This window comes from Narcine bancroftii, chromosome 4 (genome assembly GCF_036971445.1).
Source record: "Narcine bancroftii isolate sNarBan1 chromosome 4, sNarBan1.hap1, whole genome shotgun sequence".
NCBI classification, from domain to species: Eukaryota; Metazoa; Chordata; class Chondrichthyes; order Torpediniformes; family Narcinidae; genus Narcine; species Narcine bancroftii.
In genome coordinates this window covers 45,588,701-45,610,247 of record NC_091472.1, presented here as the reverse complement: position 1 = coordinate 45,610,247, position 21,547 = coordinate 45,588,701, and positions in this window count along the sequence as shown.

The window sequence follows — 21,547 nt, the reverse complement described above, 5'->3', positions numbered from 1 at the left end:
AATATGCACACAACCAGACGTAACACACATACAGACAAACAACACATATGCAGGAAAAGTATTCATATAAATACATAAATAAATAAATAAATAAATAGATCATCGTGAATATGAAAGTCTCAGATGGTTCACGTGAGCAGTCTTTTCATTCCGCATTCTCACTGCCCGTGGGAAGAAGCTGTTCCTCAGCCTGGTGGTGCGGTCTCTGATACTCCTGAATCTTTTTCCCAATGGGGACAGCTAAAAGATGCTGTGTGAGGGGCAGAAGGGGTCCTCAATGATGTTGCATGCCTTCTTCAAACCCAAAGCATTGGTTTTGTACCTTTATCTTTACTCCATAAAGACAGTTTGACCTGCAGAGTTTTTCCAGCATTATGTTTTTATTTCATTTCCAAATTATTTTTTTTAATTCTCTCAAACAATTGTACTTTCATCTCACCTCAAGAAATACACCATTTCTTGCAGCAATATTCAGGTTTTCCATTGCTTCTACCAGTCTTAGTATTTATGATCTTCCTGACTGGTATTGCTAATTTAAGATCCAATTTCAAAATGTCCAACTGCATCCTAATTAGCTTTTAGAATATCTCTCTGCTTTACTTCATAAAATGCCAGCACTTTAAAACATAGAGTTTTGATGTTATTTGTCTCAATGTTTTAATTCTGGGGTGAATCACTGAAAGTTAATAAAAAGAAAACTTCTGATGAATGAATCCACCCAGAAAATATTCTGCATTTTCTTCATTTCTGATATTTTGGAATATACAAATTAAATATTTTTAACAGAACATGAGCATAGTTTGGCATGTGTGCTTTCAAACCTAAAGTCTCACCAAGTTTCGTACTCCAAGATGGATATTTATTTGTAATATATCTGATTATTTTACATTTGGAAAACAAATTAGACTGTGTGGAATCTTTTATATTGCAAATTTGGGTGCTGACTGACTTTCAGATTTGACCTTGACTCAAGAGCACACGGTCTTTATAAAATGTGTGCCTATTGACAAACTGGAAATCACAGACTTGGCAGAAATATGCAGTTAGTGGATGACCCCAGATCTTGACATCAGATTCCCCTCTCTTTCTTCCAAATTCCAACAGGTACAGGCCCAGAGCCATCAAAAATCTTCTCATATGCTAACTCTCTCAGCCCCATAAGCATTCTCCTAAAGCTCCTCTGGATCCCTCAAATACAAACACATCCTTCTTTGGAAATGGTGGGGGGTGGGGGGGGGGGGGCAAGACTGTTCACAATACTACAAATGCTTGCCTAACCAATGCCTCAAAGCCTCAGAGCTACATCTTTGCTTTTATATTCAAGCCCTCTCAAATGTTATCGTTGCATTTGCCATCTTTCCTTCCAACTCAATCTGCAAGTTAACCTTTAGTCCAGCACAAAGAGTATCAAATCATTTTAGACCCCCTCCCTTTCTGAATTGTCTCCCCATTTTGAAAATAGTCTCTGTCACTACTTCTACTACCAAAGTGCATGACTATGCATTTCCCCATGCTGTATGGTATTTGAAGCAAGGCTGCGTTCTCGCACCAACCCTCTTTTCAATCTTCTTCAGCATGATGCTGAACCAAGCCATGAAAGACCTCAACAATGAAGACGCTGTTTACATCCGGTACCGCACGGATGGCAGTCTCTTCAATCTGAGGTGCCTGAAAGCTCACACCAAGACACAAGAGCAACTTGTCCGTGAACTACTCTTTGCAGACGATGCCGCTTTAGTTGCCCATTCAGAGCCAGCTCTTCAGCGCTTGACGTCCTGTTTTGCAGCAACTGCCAAAATGTTTGGCCTGGAAGTCAGCCTGAAGAAAACGGAGGTCCTCCATCAGCCAGCTCCCCACCATTATTACCAGCCCCCCCACATCTCCATCGGGTACACAAAACTCAAAATGGTCAACCAGTTTACCTATCTCAGCTGCACCATTTCATCGGATGCAAGGATCGACAACAAGATAGACAACAGACTCGCCAAGGCAAATAGCTCCTTTGGAAGACTACACAAAAGAGTCTGGAAAAACAACCAACTGAAAAACTGCACAAAGATAAGCGTATACAGAGCCGTTGTCATACCCACACTCCTGTTCGGCTCCGAATCATGGGTCCTCTACTGGCATCACCTATGGCTCCTAGAACGCTTCCACCAGCGTTGTCTCCGCTCCATCCTCAACATTCATTGGAGCGACTTCTTCCCTAACATCGAAGTACTCGAGATGGCAGAGGCCGACAGCATCGAATCCATGCTGTTGAAGATCCAACTGCGCTGGGTAGGTCACATCTCCAGAATGGAGGACCATCGCCTCCCCAAGATCGTGTTATATGGCGAGCTCTCCACTGGCCATCGTGTCAGAGGTGCACCAAAGAAGAGGTACAAGGACTGCCTAAAGAAATCTCTTGGTGCCTGCCATATTGACCACCGCCAGTGGGCTGATATCGCCTCAAACTGTGCATCTTGGCGCCTCACAGTTCGGCAGGCAGCAACCTCCTTTGAAGAAGACCGCAGAGCCCACCTCACTGACAAAAGACAAAGGAGGAAAAACCCAACACCCAACCCCGACCCACCAATTTTCCCCTGCAACCGCTGCAACTGTGTCTGCCTGTCCCGCATCAGACTTGTCAGCCACAAACGAGCCTGCAGCTGACGTGGACATTTACCCCTCCATAAATCTTCGTCCGCGAAGCCAAGCCAAAGAGAAAGAGATTGCATTTGCTCCTTCTTTGCCCATTCTCCCAACATGTCCAAGTCCCTCAGCAGGCTCTCTGCCTCAGCCACACTAGCCTTTTTGCTCTCCGTTATGTCCTTTGTCAGGAACCCAAAATCACAATACAAAATGAAGCTTCCAGTTTTTGTGGATAATGAGCACCTTCCATCCCAGTAACTAACATGAACTGCTCTCACTGAGTTCACAGGTTAAACTAATGCAACAAATGGGGTGTGGTCAGTGCCAGTTTAATAGTATAAAGGTGATAATGATTTGACAAATTAAATATTTGTGCTTCCTGCAAGGAAACACTGGGAGTTACAACATCCCAGTTTATTTTCCATAATTCCCTATGAACCCATCTATGGTCAGATGAATTGATTAGGTCAACAGTCCCAGCCCTTCATAAATTTATTTGAGGTAACTTATTACATTTCTCATTCCTTAACTCTCTATTTAGAAATGACCAATTGTACTGATAATCTTACTGATAACATTTCCCACAACACTGTTCTCATTAGAGGTACAAATGCTACCTGATCCTCCCTATTCCTAATTTCCAAGCTTCCAAATTATCTCTCTTGATTCTTGAACCCTTTCGGATCCTGACAACTTCAATTAGATCACCCCAGAACCTACTTTTCTGTAAAGAAAACAGGTCCAGGAAGTTGGATGTTAGATGATGACTAAAGCCTGGATCTGAAAGCCTTGTTTGCTTGTCATCTTGTGCACAATTACTGGCTGAAATAATTCTGACTCATTACCCAAGCTGCCCCAACAAAGAATTTACCCCAATGAGTGTAGGAGCAGAATTAAAATGCCCAAAGGATTTACACAAACAAAGGAAGGCTTGAGGTTGAAAGAGAGGTGAAATCGCTGCATTTTTAAGGAAGTGTTGTTCAACTAAGCTGCCTTTGTTCAGTCTTTTTAAGATAGGTACACTTAGACCAAATACATTGGCAACCAGAATTTTAGGATTAGACTATACTTGAGGGTTAACACTTCTAGTGAAGAACAAGATTCTCAAACTAACCATTGAAGCAATTGGAACAGGAAGAATATTTTCAACACGGTCATGAAGAACAAAATCCAACATTTCTTATGTAACTGTACGTTAAATTTGAAACTGCAGTTTTAAAATTGCTCCCATTGGTGACTTCAGTGTGCTCACTTGTGTTCAAATATGCACTTTCGGGAGGAGAAGAAATAGAAGAAAATATCAATGGGGTGAAATGAAATAAGTTAAGCGGCACATAAACATTGGGAAGCTATTTCTGAGCTGTAATTTCAATTCATACAGATGCAACTATGCACTTATTTGTACCCGAGTCCTTGTACGGTATTTCTTTGCCAGCCATTGTTCATCTTTACAGATATTACTTCTAGTGCAAAAGAGCAATGTTAATTTGTAACTGCAATAAATAGGAAGACCGTCTGGTCTTCAAAAGAATTGACCTTGATTAAAATGTGTTCAAATAAAATTTCCCATTTCTACCCTTAACCCCATGTGGTATTAAATTTTGCAAAACAACTGAGAAAAGCAGGAGATCTTATAAAATAATACTCAGCCTCACTTCTGACAAATCCTCCAGATAGGATTGTGGTTGTGGTTTATCACCATTTAACTTGGTTACATTGGGACCAAAGGCAAGTTGCCTCTAAATTTGCTCAGACTGCCCAGACAATTCATGAAAATAGAGGTGTTAAATTGCCCTCCTGTCACATTTGATTGTTACTTGAAATCCAAAAGAAATTTACATAGATATTTCAAATGTTAATTGACTCTGTTAATCCAGATAAATTTATAGGTAGATTAGAGTCTTTGTGCAAATCTGTTTGTATTTAATCAACTATATTTTCTTCTTTCTTTGGCTTGGCTTCGCGGACGAAGATTTATGGAGGGGGTAAATGTCCACGTCAGCTGCAGACTCGTTTGTGGCTGACAAGTCCGATGCGGGACAGGCAGACACGGTTGCAGCGCTTGCAGGGGAAAATTGGTTGATTGGGGTTGGGTGTTGGGTTTTTCCTCCTTTAAAGCAAAGGTTCAATAGTCAACTCTTTGTCTTGTTTTCCCCTCAATCCCTGCCCATTTTTTCATTGTTTATTTATATTTTGGGTACATGCACCCCAGAATGGCAAAAAAATTCTTTGGATACTATTATTTTTTTCAAAGTATAACTATCAACAATTGAAAAACAAAAAATATCATTTTTGCTTGTTCTGATATTTTGAGTTTTTAATCACAAAGAAATAAATGTTCTTATAATAAAAGAGAAAAAGAATGACTACTGTCATAAATGTGCTTCTCGTCAGTAAATTAGGTTGCTTCAAGACTGAAGCCCCAAAGAAAGGCCTGAAGAAAGCATTAGAACCCTGCAAGATCATCAAGCTAAAGCAGAAATATTCATATTTCCTAAAATGTTATCATATGTTAAGCTTTAAATTAGTAATCTTCGCATCATTTTACAGAAAGAATTGTTGTCATTTTATGGTATTTGTTCCTCTGCATCATCAACAATTTTAAAAATGACAAAATAATTACGGCTAAATTGTTAACTAATAGGCAAACTGTGGGAAATCTCCAACAAAATGTTTGGTAAAAAATAAATTGAGGACTTACCCCTAAAAGGTCAAAAGGTCAAAATTCTGGTTGCATAATAAAGTAAATACTAATGACATCAGTGTCAAGCTAAAGTAAATGGTTTACAAAATGCAAGGATGAAATCCATTTGGATGATAGCATAATGGATGGGTTGCAATGGTAGCAAACATGAAACAGAAGATGGTTCATTAATGCTTATATAATCCAAAATTATACAAATTTAGCATTATTTGAGGCAAGGCTATATTAAACAAAATTATTCTGCAGTAAAAACGTGTGCATATTTAAACACCTATTCCTGATGAACACCCTAACCCAATGTATCACTGAGTTCAATTTTAAATATTCCAAACTGTCTGAAATGCTAGCTTGCTTTTAGTGAAGCATCTATGCTACAATACAGTATCTTTATAGGAGTATATGATTATCTGAAATCAATTTTTGCCGGGACTAAAAAAAATCAGAAATTTGTCAGATTTAATAATCATGGAGACACGCCACCAAATTGCTTGTTACACTTAGTGTGTGATGAAAGAATACCAAAGTCAAATCAGTAACATCTAACTCAGTGGTTCTCAACCTTTTTCTTTCCACTCACATACCACTTTAAGTAATCCCTATGCCATCGATGTTCTGTGATCAGGAAGGTATTGTTTAATGTGGTATGCGAGTGAGAAGGGAAGGTTGAGTATTACTACTCTAGATCCAATTGTTACTGCAATATTTTGCTTGAGAAAAATTGTCATTGGCCCATTTCCTTTGGAGTTATGAAACAGTGAACATAACGAGTCAATTAGGGATGATTAAAATAGTGGTTTTCAAACTTTTTCTTTCCACCCACGTACCACCTTAAGCAATCCCCTACTAATCACCTATGGCATAGGGAATACTTAAAGTGGTACGTAAGTGGAAAGAAAAAGGTTGAGAACCACTGAATCTAACTTTAAGCGCAAGATTTAAATCATGCTTAGAAAATGTAACAAAGCCAATTTTGTCGAATATCCTTAAAGCCGAGGGAAGATCTGGATTTAAACAACCCAGAGGAGTTTCTGGGGAATTTGAGCTTGGGGCTGGAAATTTGTTCACATAGCTATTAAAAAAATAACACAAGTGAAAAACTCAAATAAATTAGAGCTTCATTTGAATTAGGTATCCAGAGCTCCTGAAGATCATTGCTAGGTGTAACTGGGAAGAGTGATTTTCATTCACCTGGAATAGAACACGGGCCCATCCCACATGATGACAACATTTTTATCGTCTTGTGAACTCATGGCTGCTGAGGTTAAAAAGTCAAAAGATATAAAAGACATACCATTAAACAGTGCAACACAAAGAGTTCTTTTGATGTTGACTTACTTCACCATATCTGACAGCTGGTGATAGTGTTGGATTTGATAAAGAACATCCTAAGTTAGATGATCTGTTACCCGTACATATGCTGGGATTCAACTAAATAGATGGATTGCATTCGCATCTTCAGAAGTAGTTCTTCCTCAGGCAGCAATACAAAGAGAACCACCAGAGAGAAATGCCACTGGGTATCCTGGCTGCCAGCATACTAAGCAAGTTGGCCCTGCAACAATCTGGGTCAAAGATGCAACAATCCAGCCATTGTGGACAGGAAGCTCTGCCTGCCAGAAAGCAAAGTTACAAACCACAGGTTCAAACTATCAGCCTGTGCAAATAAACAAGGTGGATTTCAAAGCACAAGAGCCCTCTGGCTCTCATGCCAAAATGCTTCAAGAATTAATATAAATGCAGCATAAAATTAAACATTTTCATTAACAGGAGGTCTGCTAAAAGCTGAATGCTGTAAAATGACCTAAGTTCCTCTATATTTGTACTGTGCATATAGATTTCATGGATAATTTACTTAAAACTATTTTCCCTTGAAAGTAATTCAAGTCATTAGTGGAAAGGATGTTTCTGTTACACAACTGAGTTTAAAGCAGTTACACTTCAATTGGTTTTACCTTCAGAAAAACACTTACAGCACCCTTTGGGCAAAAGGCTGCTTGCTGTAAGTGCTATTTTGTAGGAGACAGAAAGTGAATGGTAGACTCCCAGGCCGACAATAAGAGCATTAACTTAAATGATAATTTCAATGCAAAACGTTTATGTACCTCAACTGATGTTTGGCCAGTGATAATAAACACAGAAGGCAGGCAGTATTTTGTAATTTGCAGTAGTTATAATGCAAATTATGAATAATGGTGTATCAATTAATCACATTCATGGTTAATAAGTGAACATGTAGCAGTAGGTCAGGCAAAAAAATTCTGCAGTTACGTAATGATCTCATTAGCATTCAACAGAAAATGCATAACAATTGAACAAGATGAATGATTGTACCAATTATGGCCACATCATCTGGCTCCAAAGCAACAAGTTTCTCAATGAACAGAAGGAGTTTTTTTTCAAATTACTTTGTTTAGGATAGTGAACAGAAATTACCCAGAGGAATTGTTTATACCACTTGTATGATAATGGAGAATTGTTGCCTCCTCCACACATAATAGAACACATAAACCAGTTTCATTAGTTCTTCAGAAAACAGGAGATTGTGAGAGACAGCAGTGGCAATTAATAAAGCAATATAACTCGGCTGGAATTCAGAAACACCACAAATTCAACCACAGTTATAGGACACATTTCTAGAATCTATTACCCCGTTTACACAGTGCTTGAACGTCGGGTATTATCCACCTTTTGAGCACTGTGTGAATGCATTGAAGGCAGATTGGGTGTTCTAAACTTACCCGGCTTCAATCTGCCAAGGTAAGTAGTATCAGAGGTGGAGCTGATTGGTGCGGGACCAGTTGCTTCTTGTCCAAGCTCTTTTGCCTTGGGAAGCTGGCTTGCTGTGTAAAAGGACTCTTCTGTGAGAACGAGCAAGCCAGCTTCCAGAGATGGGTCATGTATACGGCAATAACGCAGCTTTTCAGTGCTTCTGACTCATGATGTACTGAAATTCAAGGAATGATTTGGGTTAGTTAATCAGGAGCCATTAGTAAAAGTCTCAGCTTGAATCTTTGGATTGCGGAAAAGACTTGCAATTTGTTTCACTCTGCACTCTGCAGTTTGTCATTCCAACCCTCAGTGGCTCTATATTTGCATCATACATACAGAACTCCTAGATAACTGAATCAATTCTAAATTGTGACAGAGCTGAATTTGGCAGCTATTTTGTGCTCAGCGATTTTCCCCCAAATCAATGTTTTGATGGCTTTGACTGCAGAGTAAATATTGAACAGGAAATTTCCCATTCTTCTTCATTTCATATGGTGGGATCTTTCAGATATGAACCGACAGGGCCAGCTACAATGTCTCATGCAGTCCAAAGCATTACTGTCACTCTGTGGACATTTGCAAGCATTCCCCATTGCACTGCTATTTTAGCACCTGAGTGAAAACCAGCATTTCTGAGTGATATAGTTGTATCCCCATTGTATGCTTCGAGGGTAGGCAGAGGAATGTGGCTATAGGGTGCCGACAAGACATTGCCAAGCCAACAGTGAAATTGCTGAAATGAAATGTTGACTTGCCAGATTTTTACTAAAAACAGAATTTAAAGGTAATCTGTGCGTACTTTGGGAACAAATGTAGCACTTTATTTATTAGATTAAAGTTCTGATTACAGCTATTACTGCAGATGCTACGAAGCTCAAAGGATGTACGCCAGCTTGTGCCTGATCAAGACAACTTTGCACTATAATGATTTCATTTCAATGGAACCGTGAATCATGTATTGCTGAGTAACTGAAACCGACTTCAAAATTTATTACCTTCCCCAAATTGTCCCTGAGATGGATCTGGTGATTGGCCTTCTTTTGCAACCTATTTTGGCAGTAAGCAGAGAATTGTAGGATAGATGTTACTGGGCAACAAATCAACATCTTTTGTACTTTGCTTAATGAATGAAATGAAGCAAATTGGCTGATAATAAGAGTGGAGATAAGAAAGTCATTTTTTCACGTTGTTTGGAGATGTCAGTGGTGCAGAGGTACAAGCAGCTTGACGAGTTGGGTTTGGTACACGTTCAACTCAACAGTTGGGGTATTGCCTGGTCCAAGATCCTTTGATGCATCTAGTTTATTTATGAGAAAAAGAATGAATAGGGCTGATAAATAAAAAAAGCTTAAGAGCATGGAATAGGCCCTTCAGCCCAACATTTCCATGTGGACAAAGTTGTCCATCTAAGCCAGTCCCATTTGCCTACATTTGGCCCATATCTCCCTAAACCTTTACTTTTCAGGTACCTGCCTAAATATCTTTTAAATATTGCAATTGTAAACACCTTCACTACTTCATCTGGCAGCACATTTCACATATCTACCACCCTCTCTGAGAAAGAGGTACCACTCAGATCCCTTTTAAATCTTACCTCCTTTGACTTTAAATTCATGCCCTTTAGTTTTAGACTCCCCTATCATGGGAAAAAGACTATGACTGTTTACCATATTTATGTCCCTCATGATTTTATAAACGTCAACATCTCTGGAACAAAAGTGCCACCCTATCCACTTGCTGGGCGCGGAAGAGTGCAGTGTGGTGACTGCTCTGCTCCAGAGAGGGAGAAGTTAAAGAAGGTCATGATTACAGCTCAGAACATAACAAAAATTTCTCTTCCATCCATGGACTCCATCCTCATCTCCCACGGCCAAGGAATTCCAGTTAACATATGATCACACCTTAGACATGCTCTCTTCTCCCTCCTCCCAAGAGAGTGAAAACATACATCAACAGACTTAAAGATAGTTTCTTCCCTGCAGCTTTCCTTTTCCTGAAAGAACCCCACAGCAGTATTATCATATCCTGTTCCTCCTTGGTGTTAATTCTTTTCATTGCAAGCTTATACTCTTGCCATTGTGCTCTTTACACAGTTGAATGAATATTAGAGAATGTCACAGAAGAACCCTTCTCAGTGCACTAGGTATTTTGTAACAAATAAACTTAAATGTAAACCCTCCTACTCATGCCTGCCAGTCCCAGTAATATTGTTGTGAATTCTTTTTGTACCTTTTCCAGCTTAATGACATCAATCATACATCTGCGTAACCAGAACTGCACACAAAATGCATGTGGTTTCTCCAAGCTCTTGTACAATTATAACATGATGCCTCAAGTCCTGTGCTCTATGTCCCTGACTGATGAAGGCAAGCCTGCCAAATACTCTTCTCATCACACCCTGTCTGTGTCACCACTTTCATGGTACACTTTCATGTACTCCCATATTTTTTGTGTTCTGCCACACTCTTTGGGGCCCTACCATTCACTTTATAAATCCTCCTCTGGTTTAAGCCATAAAGTATAACATCTCTGATATACCATCACTAATTCACAAAAGGCTGAGGAGTGAAACAATAGCTAAAGACTGCAAAACTATCAAACAATCATCTAACTCCTTGACTGATCAGTGCAAAAGGAAAGGGGCAGCCTGCAAGAGGCTATGGGTAGGATCAGTCTCGGGAGCTGCCAATCATGGTATAACAGTGGTTTACCACATTCATCCTTCCATTTTAAGAAGAATCCTGTGGGATAAAAACAAAAGAGATTGAGAAAATACAGACTTTAAGTCTATCAGGGGATCTCCTCTGATGCAGCGAGTGACGTGACAATAGTTGGGAGGGGGACTGCCGCATCATCATGTTAACAGATCGCTGAAGGGCAGGAACAGGTCGGGGTATAAGGGGGTGTGGTGCTGGTACATTATTGGCAGCAATAGTAGCTGGGGTAAGGGGTGGTCGGCTGCAGGTTTGGGGGCCCCTAAGGTTGAAGTGAGGGAGAGTGTCTGTGGAAAGTCAGTGGTGGTTGGGTGGGATCCCGATGGTGCCAGATCTCAGATCGAGACTGTCTTCTCACCCGTCAGGGAAGGCAATGTAGGCATACTGGGGGTTGGCATGGAGGAGGCAAATCCTATCGACTAAAGGGTCAGTCTTAAATTGCCTGACATGCTTGCAGAGAAGGACAGGTCCTGGTGAGGTAAGCCAGGTGGGCAGCATAATCCCTGAAGCAATCTTTCGACGGAAGGCAAACATCCGTTCATGAGGCATGCTGTTGGTGGCCTTACATCATAATAACTGAATGGAGTGAAATGCATCTGGGAGGACTTCTTGCCAATGGGAGACGTGGAGACCCCGTGACCTCAATGCCAGTCTTTCAGACTGTGGCATTTTCCCTTTCCACTTGTCTATTACCCTTGGGATTGCAGCTGGTGGTCCTGCTTGTGGTGATGCCTCAGGGCAGAAGGTACTGCTGCAGCACATCGCTCATGAATGATGTAACCCTGTCGTTGTGGTTAAAGCCCGGGTACCCAAGGTGTGCGAAGATACTATAGAGAGTTTTGATAGCAGTGGCCATGGTCATAGGATGGCAAAGGGGAAATGGGAATATTTATTGATAACAGTAAGGAAATAGACATTCTGGTTGGAGGAGTGGAGGGGACCCTTGAAGTCGATCCTGTGGGGCTTGAAGGGGTGCATAACCTTGATGAGATGTGCCTTGTCTGGCTGGTAGAATTGTGGTTTGCATTCGGCACAGATCTGGCAGTTTCTAGTCATTGTCCGAACCTCCTCAATGGAGTAAGGTAAATTCTGATATTTGACAAAATGGGAAAACCTGGTAACTCTGGGATGACAGAATCTATTGTGAAGAGTCTATAGTTTGTCCATTTGAAAACTAGCACAGGTTCCACAGGATAGGGTGTCCAGGGTTTGCCAGGTCTGTCGAGGATGTCATAGTTGTAAGTAGACAGTTTGATTCCCCACCTGAGTTTTTTATCATTTTTAATTTTACCCCTTTGTTTATTATTAGACATGAAATGTGACCGCTCACTGGTCTGTATGGAGAGTGAACCATTTATTTCCCAGCAAGCTAGTGCCTTCAGTGGTGTTCTGCTTCCATGATAGCCTGGGGCTCCTTCTCAACGCAGAAGTGGCAAATCTCAGAGCCTTGGAGGGTACATGAGAAAAAGTTGACGGACCTGCCCGTCTGGTTGAGAGTGGCCACCAGGGTGAAGTCAGATGCATCGCTCTCCTCTTGGAATGGTCCAAAGGTCATAGTTGCCTTCACGATGTAATCTTTGACCTTTTCAAATGCCTTTTGGGTTTCTTTTTCCAGTGGCTGAATCTTATCTGCATAGTTGGGGACCCAACGTAGTAAGAACTCGACGCATCTCTTCAGACCTTTCAGGGTATGCAGGAGGGAAAGCTCCATCATCAGACGCATGTGGTGAGTGTCAGGGCCAATGATGCTGTTCTCAACAACACAGCCAAGGATGGCCAGTTGTGCTGTCCGGAAGACACATTTGTCCTTGTTATAAGTCAGGTTCATGCATTTCGCTGCTTGAAGGAACTTGTTGAGATTAGCTTCATGGTCCTGCAGATAATGGTAAAATTATAAAGGTAGGGGAAAAGTGGACTGTAGATTGCAGCGGTCTACCATGTGGTCCATTTCCCACTACAAAATGGAGATTTTGTTTGTGACGCTGAAAGGGACCTGTAGGAAGTAATAGAAATGGCCATCTGCCTTGAATGCCATATACTGGAGGTCCTCTGGGCAGATCAGGAGCTCGTGGTAGGCTGACATCAGGTCGATTGTGGAAAACACCTGATACTGTGTGATTTGGTTGACCATATCAGATATGCGGGGAAGGGGCATGTACTGATTGATACTCTGTAGTCAATGACCATCCTATTCTTTTCCCTGTTCTTGACCACGACAATCTGGGCCCTCCAAGGACTATTACTGGCCTTGTTGATGCACTCACCCAATAAACGCTGGACCTCCGACTTGATAAACGCCCTGTCAGCAGCATAGTACCGTCTACTCCTGGTGGCTACCGGTTTGTAATCGGGAGTGAGGTTGGTGAATAGTGGCAGGGTGGTGGGAGGGGGTGAGAGGTCAACCCTGAGGGTCAAAAGGCTACACATCACCTGCAGGGGGCCGTCTGAGAACTGTTTGGAACAGATGGTCAGGGGAGGGGGGAATGTCCATTGAATTGCATGGTGACCTTCTGCAGTTGGCACTGCAAGTCCAGTCCCAGTAACAAGGGGGCACAGAGCTGAGCCATGACAAGCAGTCTGAAATGTTCATACACTACATCTCCAACAGTCAGAATTACTACACGGGACCCATGGCCACAGAGTATGATTCAGATGCAAGAGATATCCAATGTTTGGTGGGTTGTACTTTAAGGAACAGACTTTTAGTGGTATTGGGGTGGATAAAACATTGTACTCCTGCTATCGAATAAACATGGACATTCGTGCAGTCCCTCCTGATTCAGTGTGTCCAAGCCTGTTGAATACTCCCACTCCTGAATTGGTTGCCCTTAACCCCAAGATGGTTGGCCTTGGTCCCTTGTGATGTCATATGCCAGGGAAGATGGGATTTGGTGCGCAGTCCAAAATGGCATCTCCCATGATTCGCACATAGCATCGCTGGAGTGCAGTGAAGATGGCGCCAATTGCGATGCCTGGTGTAGTGAAAGGCTGTATGCAGCACTACTGGATCTTGCGGGCAGTTTAAGATCACAAACTTTGGAATAATGCCCATTTTTCTGGCACCAGGAGCATCATTCATCCTTGACAGGGCAGTGTTTTCCCGGGTACATGCCGTTCCCGCAAAAGTAACAACTAGAGAGATTGCCCATGACAATGGCCGAGTAGTGGCTTGGTGTATGGGACCGGTCACTTGCGGTGTGGGATGATGCCTTATCCCAGGATGGCGGTGGCTGCAGAGACCAAGCTGCCAAGTAGTCGTCGGAGTTCTGGAGGGCGACCTCCAGAGTCTCTTTAAGCTCGACTGCCCTCATCAATTGGAGTACCTTTTACTCCAGTAATCGCTGGCATATGTGCCTGGAGCGGAGGCCAGCAAAGTAGGCATCTCTAGTGAGGTCCTCAGCACTCTGAGTGGCAGACACGGGCTTACAGTCACAGGCTCTGCACAGGATCTGGAGGGCCCACAGGAACTCAGTGCTAGACTGATCAGGGCATTGTTTTCTGGTGGCCAGGAGATTTCATTAACCTTCCAGCGATACTGGGCCTTGAGGATCTCCATCACTGCCTGGTATGAGCTTGCATTGCTGATCATGTGGAAAACCCTGGGCCTGACCCGCAAGAGGAGTAGCCTCTGCCGATTTGAGTCTGTGGTGATGGCACCTGTGGCTGCCACCAAGATGTTTTTGAAGCATCGTAGCCATAGCCCGATAATATTTGGGGTGTCCAGCGACCGGGGTTGGGGGTGTGTGGCTGATGTCAAGTTTCTCTGGTTTTAGGTACTGTTCCATACTCCTTTGAAAACTTTAGTTATTAAAATTGATATACCATCAATAATTCACAAAAGGCTGAGTAGTGAAACAATAAGGCTTTTAATAGCTAAAGGCTGGAATATTATCAAACAACCATCCACCTCCTTGACTGATCAGAGCAAAAGGAAAAGGTAGACTGCAAGGGGCTATGGGTAGGATCAGCCTTGGGAGGCGTGTCCAGTCGATAGTAGCCAATCACAGGGTAACAATGATTTACCATAATCTTGCACTTGTCTGAATTGAAGTCCTTGACCCACATTCCCAGTTCATCTAGATTCAGCCTTAATCTCAGATAATCTTCTGCTCTGTCTATTATACTTATCCATAAACTTACTAAATATCACATCAAGTACTGATGGCTCTCTATAAATAACAACACAACATTTGCTCTCCTCATGCAGCAAGTCCAAGGCTTTATTATGGTGGAAAATTTGGGGCTGTTTAACAGCAACACACCTTCTAATAAAATGACCAATTGTTTCAGTGGCAATCTGATGATGTATTCATGTTTCTGTGATTGCAGGGCCCTCAGGAGGAAGTCTAGCTAAATCATTTGTCCAGCACTTCTGACTTAAGGGGTTTGTCAATCATTACTGAGAATGAGAGGAGCCTTTTATCTGGACTGATGTCTCCCCTCTTTTTGCTATCTCTTATTTTGTCTTTAATTGTGCCATTTGATGCACAATTATACCTGGAACTGAATGGTAAATTAGGATCTTGATAAGATTTCCTAATATTTATGCAGGGAATTTGGACCCTGTGTACAGAGTCTGCCGGACTCTTCATTCAAGTGGGAATTGTAGGAATAAAGCAAAAATGATTATTAATTCCTATCATTAGGTGTCTTCCATTTGTTTCATGCTTTTACTTAATTACCATATACTGTATTCTTGTGTAAAAGGCGAGAGACCCCCTAATATTGGCCAAATAAATCTGGTCGTTTCTATATATCTCATGTAAAAGTTGACCGTAGACTCTCACCTTGGCCCCGGCTGCCCGCAGGCTGGATCTCCTAATGCCTCGGTCACGAACTCACGCTTCGGCCCCAGCCTCCTATCCATCAGAGGTCCTGATGCCTTGAATGTGGACTCTCACCTCGGTCCTGGCCGCTGCCCATCGGAAAACTCGATGTCTCGAATGCAGACTCTTACCTCAGCCCTGGCCACTCGCCCACCTGATGCCTCCGACAATGCAGGTACTGACTGCGCTCTCGATTTTCCCTGTGTGCTTCGATGTGACTCTGTGTTATTACTTTAATTCATTGTGTTTTTGTCCTTTATTCATTTGGATTTCTGCTACTGATACGGTATTTTGGATTCTCATGTGAATTTCAGCGGCTCAAAGGTAGTACCCATGTCATAGTCAACCCCATAAATTTAACATTAAAAAATAGTCTACAAATTTTGACTTTTAAATGAGTAATTAGAAAATAGTGGTTTCAGCAAACTTCCTTTTGGGGGGAAAAAAAATCAATTTTATTGTTGTCAGCATTTCTGAATTCTGATAAACATTAACAATCAGCAAAGCTCTTGGACAGGGCTTTTCCCTATATCACTGGTACCTCTTCCACCATGCTCATGTCAATGGGCTACCAAGGTAGGGCTCTGCATTCAGGTCAGGTAGGTTTGGGCGTGGGTGATCACTGGTGCTGATAACAAATGGCAGGCCCAGGCCAGTGAGAAGTGGACAAATATTATGTTATAGTCATCAGCTGCTATGAATGAACAGAGGAGCATGACTGATGGTATGATCATCCATTCACTCACCTATGAATCCTCTTGCAGGTTTATATTTGATCATATTTAGACAGCAAAGAGTTCATTCTAATGATCACTGGGCAGTGAAATCAGTCCATAGCTGTGTCATTTTGTAAGATTTTTCTGAAAGTCTCCAAGGCTGTTAGAAAAAAACCCTGTAAAAGTTGAAAGCAGCACAATTGTTATTGCTGCATTTGCATTAAATCTTCAAAGTCAGTGACCTAGAAATGCAATATCCCCTTGACAGCCAGATTTCCTGATACACTGTTTACTTTTGCTATAAGACTAACATCCATCAGTTGTCAGGAATACTGATCAGCCTGTACCACTGACAGATACAGATTGACAGAACAGAAGGGGAAGTGTACGTATTAAACTCACAGTCAATTTTCCAATCCAGGCTATTTTCCACTGGATACCATGCACAGTCGAAAAGAACTGCAAGGTCAAAAGTCAGGAAACATTCTGAGCAAAGAATATTTTCATTGTTTCCTCATTGAAATGTGTATAATTAAATCTTTTTAAAAATCCCCATTTGTTATTATTCAAAATACACATTTTTTTTCTAATTGCCATATCAAATTTAGCATTAATGAGGTACAGTTTTGTTTTCATTAGGAAAACCATTTGAACTGAAAATTGGCAACCTAGTCACCTTTGCCAGTGTTTGCAGTTGGTATGTAGCAGGAACATATGCATTTTACTTTTGATAAACTTAGCATCATGAATAATACATTAATAACTGTAAAATCACATTAAAATCAAATATTCAATTTAATTTGCTTTTATGAATTGTTCTCACCTATTAATAAGGAGAAAATTGTTAATGTTAAAAACACCTTCGCAATCCAAAGCAAATAGACTTCACTCTGCTTTGCTTTGAAAATAATTCTAATCTCTTCTTTTTTTAAAAATTATTTTTATTGAGTTTTACATAATAATCCTATGTACATGTTCAACTAGTATAACAAAGGACTCTCATAACATATCCATACCATACCATTAATATAAATGCACTTTACAACAAATTTCCTCCATAATTGTTAATTTGACATTATTTGTTAAAATAATTAAGAATATAAACCACTTAAGTTACATTATACCAACACTCATGATACCTTGGTATAATATCTAAATAAATGTTATGATATATAGTCATACTTAAGTTTATAGATAAGGTTGTGGTACTGGAGCTGTCAATAAGCTGTAATGGCAGCACTGCCACCGCTGTGGACCTGGGATAGCGGGGGAGTGGAGACGCAGCACTGCTCTGAAGGGTCCTAATGTCAATGGCTCCGTGCAGGCATTATATGGCGAGTTAGAAGAGCTGATGGTAATTTTAAACTAAAATCCTGTAAACTGTGGGGGCTGTGCCCAAGATGGTGCTGCCTATGCTCAGCAGCACTTGCGAGGGGCTGCAGACACAGGGAGAGCAGCAGACTGGCACAGGGCACCTGAAATGGAAAGAACACTCTCCATTGAGAAGGAGAAGCAGAGGGAATGACCCTACAGGATGGTGACCATGGTGATGGACCAGCAAGGGGCTCAGCAGCTGAGGGGCCAACAGAGGATGTGGACAACTTGCATTTGGGGGTCCTGCATGGGTTGCGGGATGCTGGCACATGGAAACCAGGTATCAGAGCTGGGATTCAAGAGGGTGCTGAGGGTAAGAAGGGTTCCCTAAGGGCCTCGAGCACTAAAGGCTTACTGATTGTGTCAGAGGTTTGGTTATGGAGCTCGGGTGGCAGAAGGATCAAACAGGAGTGCACATGGTTTCAAAGGCTTTGGGAGTGCTGGAAGTGAATTCATGAACACACAGTAGGCCCTTTCAAACTGCCACATAAAATGGGGTTAACTGGGAAATTTGCACAGTTAGTGACCCAGTTACATGGTGATTTGACCTACCTTGGAGGTGGTCAGAGAACCCAGTAAAACGTACCAGGGTGGCCTGTTCCAGTGGTTTGACCCGGTTACTCTGGTGACGTCAGCACTTGATAGAGAGAGAGAGAGAGAGAGAGAGAGAGAGAGAGAGAGAGATCACTGTCGCGGGTGGGGAGAGAGGTCGCTGTTGTGGGAGGAGAGATGGTGGGGGTTGCGACTGACGGTGGGGAGGGGGAGAGACTTACTGCTGATAGTTCCCGTGAGTGCATGACTCGTAACTTTACCGCGTCATCATGGGGTTGGAATCCCCTTTAAATCGCCGGGTTGGTGATTTAATGGGTCCATCTCCCTGCAATTTGAAAGGTGCTTCCAGCACCTTTGTCCCAGTAATCACACCTGGGTAGCAGAAGGGCTATCCAGGTGCTGCATTGTTAAAGGGGCCAGTGACTCCATCTATTTTTTCTGTGCACAGCATAAGCTCAAGTAAATACACTGGACAACAGCAAGTTTTCAAAAGGTTTGCTCTTGAAAAAAAAATTGGAGGATTATTATAGACAAATTCAAGCTGAACACAAAGATAATTTCAGATTTGCTAGGAAGTTGGAGAAACACTAAATTAACTTTTATTGAACTGAGCATGTTTAATCACATAATGATGATGACATCTTGTGACCTAAACAGTGGACAATGAAAATTTATTCAAGTGACCTAAAAATGTTTTGCAGCTGATTTTCATTTACTCATCATCTGATGCTTCTCGTGTTAGTGTCCAACAATTGTTGACCAGCATTGATGGATTCTGATTTTCCATGGTCGCAATGTCCTGGTGAAGCCTTTCACCATGCACTCAGATGAGCAGGGAAGACGTCCAAGTGCAAATGCAATAAATGAATTTTCAATGTCATGTTGCCCTTCATGGATTTGTATGCTTCAAGTTGACTTAAAATAGGACAGGAAATCACAAAAATAGGTTATATCTATAAAAACAGTACGTGAATTCAAGAAGTTGGGATGTTATGATGAAATTGTACAAAGCATTGGTGAGGCCAAATTTGGAATATTGTGTGCTGTTTTGGACACCAAATTATAGGAAGGATATAAACAAAATAGAGAGAGTGCAGAGAAGGTTCATGAGAATGTTGACAGGATGTCAGGGTTTGAGTTACAGAGAAAGGTTAAGCAGCCTGGGGCTTTTTTCTCTGGAGCGTAGAAGATTGAGGGGGGATTTGATGGAGGTGTTCAAGATTTTAAAAGGGACAGAGAGAGTCAACATGGATAGGCTTTTTCAATTAAGAGTGGGGGATATTCAAACCAGAGGCCATGGTTTGAGATTGCAGAGGGAAAATTATAAGGGGAAAATGAGGGGAAATTTCTTCACGCAAAGGGTGGTTGGGTTGTGGAATAAGCTTCCGGCAGAGGTGGTTGAAGCAAGGACGTTATTTACATTTAAGGAAAGACTGGATAATTACATGGAGGGGAGAGGATTGGAGGGGTATGGACCAGGTGCTGGTCAGTGGGACTAGGAGGGTGGGGATTTGTTACGGCATGGACTAGTAGGGCCGAACTGGCCTGCTCTGTGCTGTATATGGTTATATAGGAAAATTTTAAGGTAATTTTCTTGACCAGCACACCAAAATCCATAAAAACACATCCAAAAGTGTTCAGGAAGCAAAAATTTTCATTGTCCACTGTTATTAAAATGTTAAATGAGTGCATTTTGGTCATTTTTCAGATGACTTTCTAATGCGACCACATTAGTTCGTTTGATTGGGATATCATGTTCAGACCAGACACGGGAGCCGAAGGGCACGTCCCTGTGCTCTACGTGGGATTCATGAAGAAGAAAAGTGGAGGGAGCTTCGATGTTTGTTGCACCATGATATCTATCTAACAGTTAAACTTACCTTCAAGGCTGCTCCAGCGTCCCATTCATATTGAGTGGCGCCCTCCGGAGCCGATGGAGGCGGGGTGACGATAAATACAGGGCAGATCAATGGCCGTCATCCCGACCCATAATCCCCCACGCAGCTGGAACTGTTCTGGGAACCACAGAGAGGTTCCAGCTGCGTGGGGGATTATGGGTCGGGAAGACGGCCATTGCTCCGCCGCGTTTTGAGCCCCAGAGAATGGCCCTGAAGCGGCTGTCACCGCCCCTGGACGGCTCCCGCCTGCCGCCTCTCCCTGGAGGATGTCGTGCAGGGAGAGGGGTGAGTGGGGAGATGGGTTGCGGGCTGATGGCATCCCTTAATCAGCTGCTTGCAGCGGCTGCACATGCGGGCCAGGCAGCGGAGCCCAGCGCTCCGCCGATGATCCTTCCCCGAGAAGGGTTGGAATCGGCACCTCAGAGCCGGCCATGGCCCATTCAGAGAGGTATGACTTCAGCCGAAAGGGTGAAGAACCTCCGCCTTTACCGACGGGTGCTTTCCCTGCTTGAAAGAGCCTGCTGTCTATCGACCTGTGTGCATTCAGCTTTCTCCTTCCCTGCTGCAGCCAGGGCAGAGGTGAACTTCAGTGTGACTGCTGTTAATCAAGCGTGAGAATTAAAAACTGGATTAGTCTGTTGACTTCTTCATTAATTTAAACTTAAATTAAGTCCTTGTTGAATTCATGTAAATATTGAAGCAGGTGGGGGAAGGGTGATGTGCACAAAGCCATCAGGCAACAAGGATTTGCATTCACTTGTTTAAGGATTAGCATTAAATCTGTGTGTGGATTAAAGACAGGAAGTAAATAAAGTTGGATGTGTTTTCCAGAAAACATCACATTGAAATGTTTAAAAAGATGTGTACGCTTAGACTAATTCGTCATTGGTTTTTGGAGAGGTGTAGCTATCACACAAAACATAATACAGTACAGGTCAGGAGTAGGCCCTTTAGCCCACGTGTCCATGATACCCAAGTCAAACTAAACCTCTGCTCCTTGTACATGTTAAATATGCCCCCATCCCCATCGTATTCAGTTGTCCATTCAGAAACCTTACAAATGCTACAATGGTATCTGTTTCCATCATTACTCCCTTTCCAGCCACCCACCACCATCTGCATTAAAAAAATATTCCGCATACCTCCCGAACTCCCTCCCCAGCCCCACCCCCGGACCCTGCCCCACATCTTAAACACATATATGTGATGATTTTATCCTTAGGAAAAAGATTCTGACCTTTTAATATAGCAACACAAGATTTTATAATCTTCAATCATATTACCCTCAGCCTCCTCTACTCCAGAGAAAACCATTCAAGTTTGTCTTCATAACTCATACCCTCTATTGCAGGTGAAATCC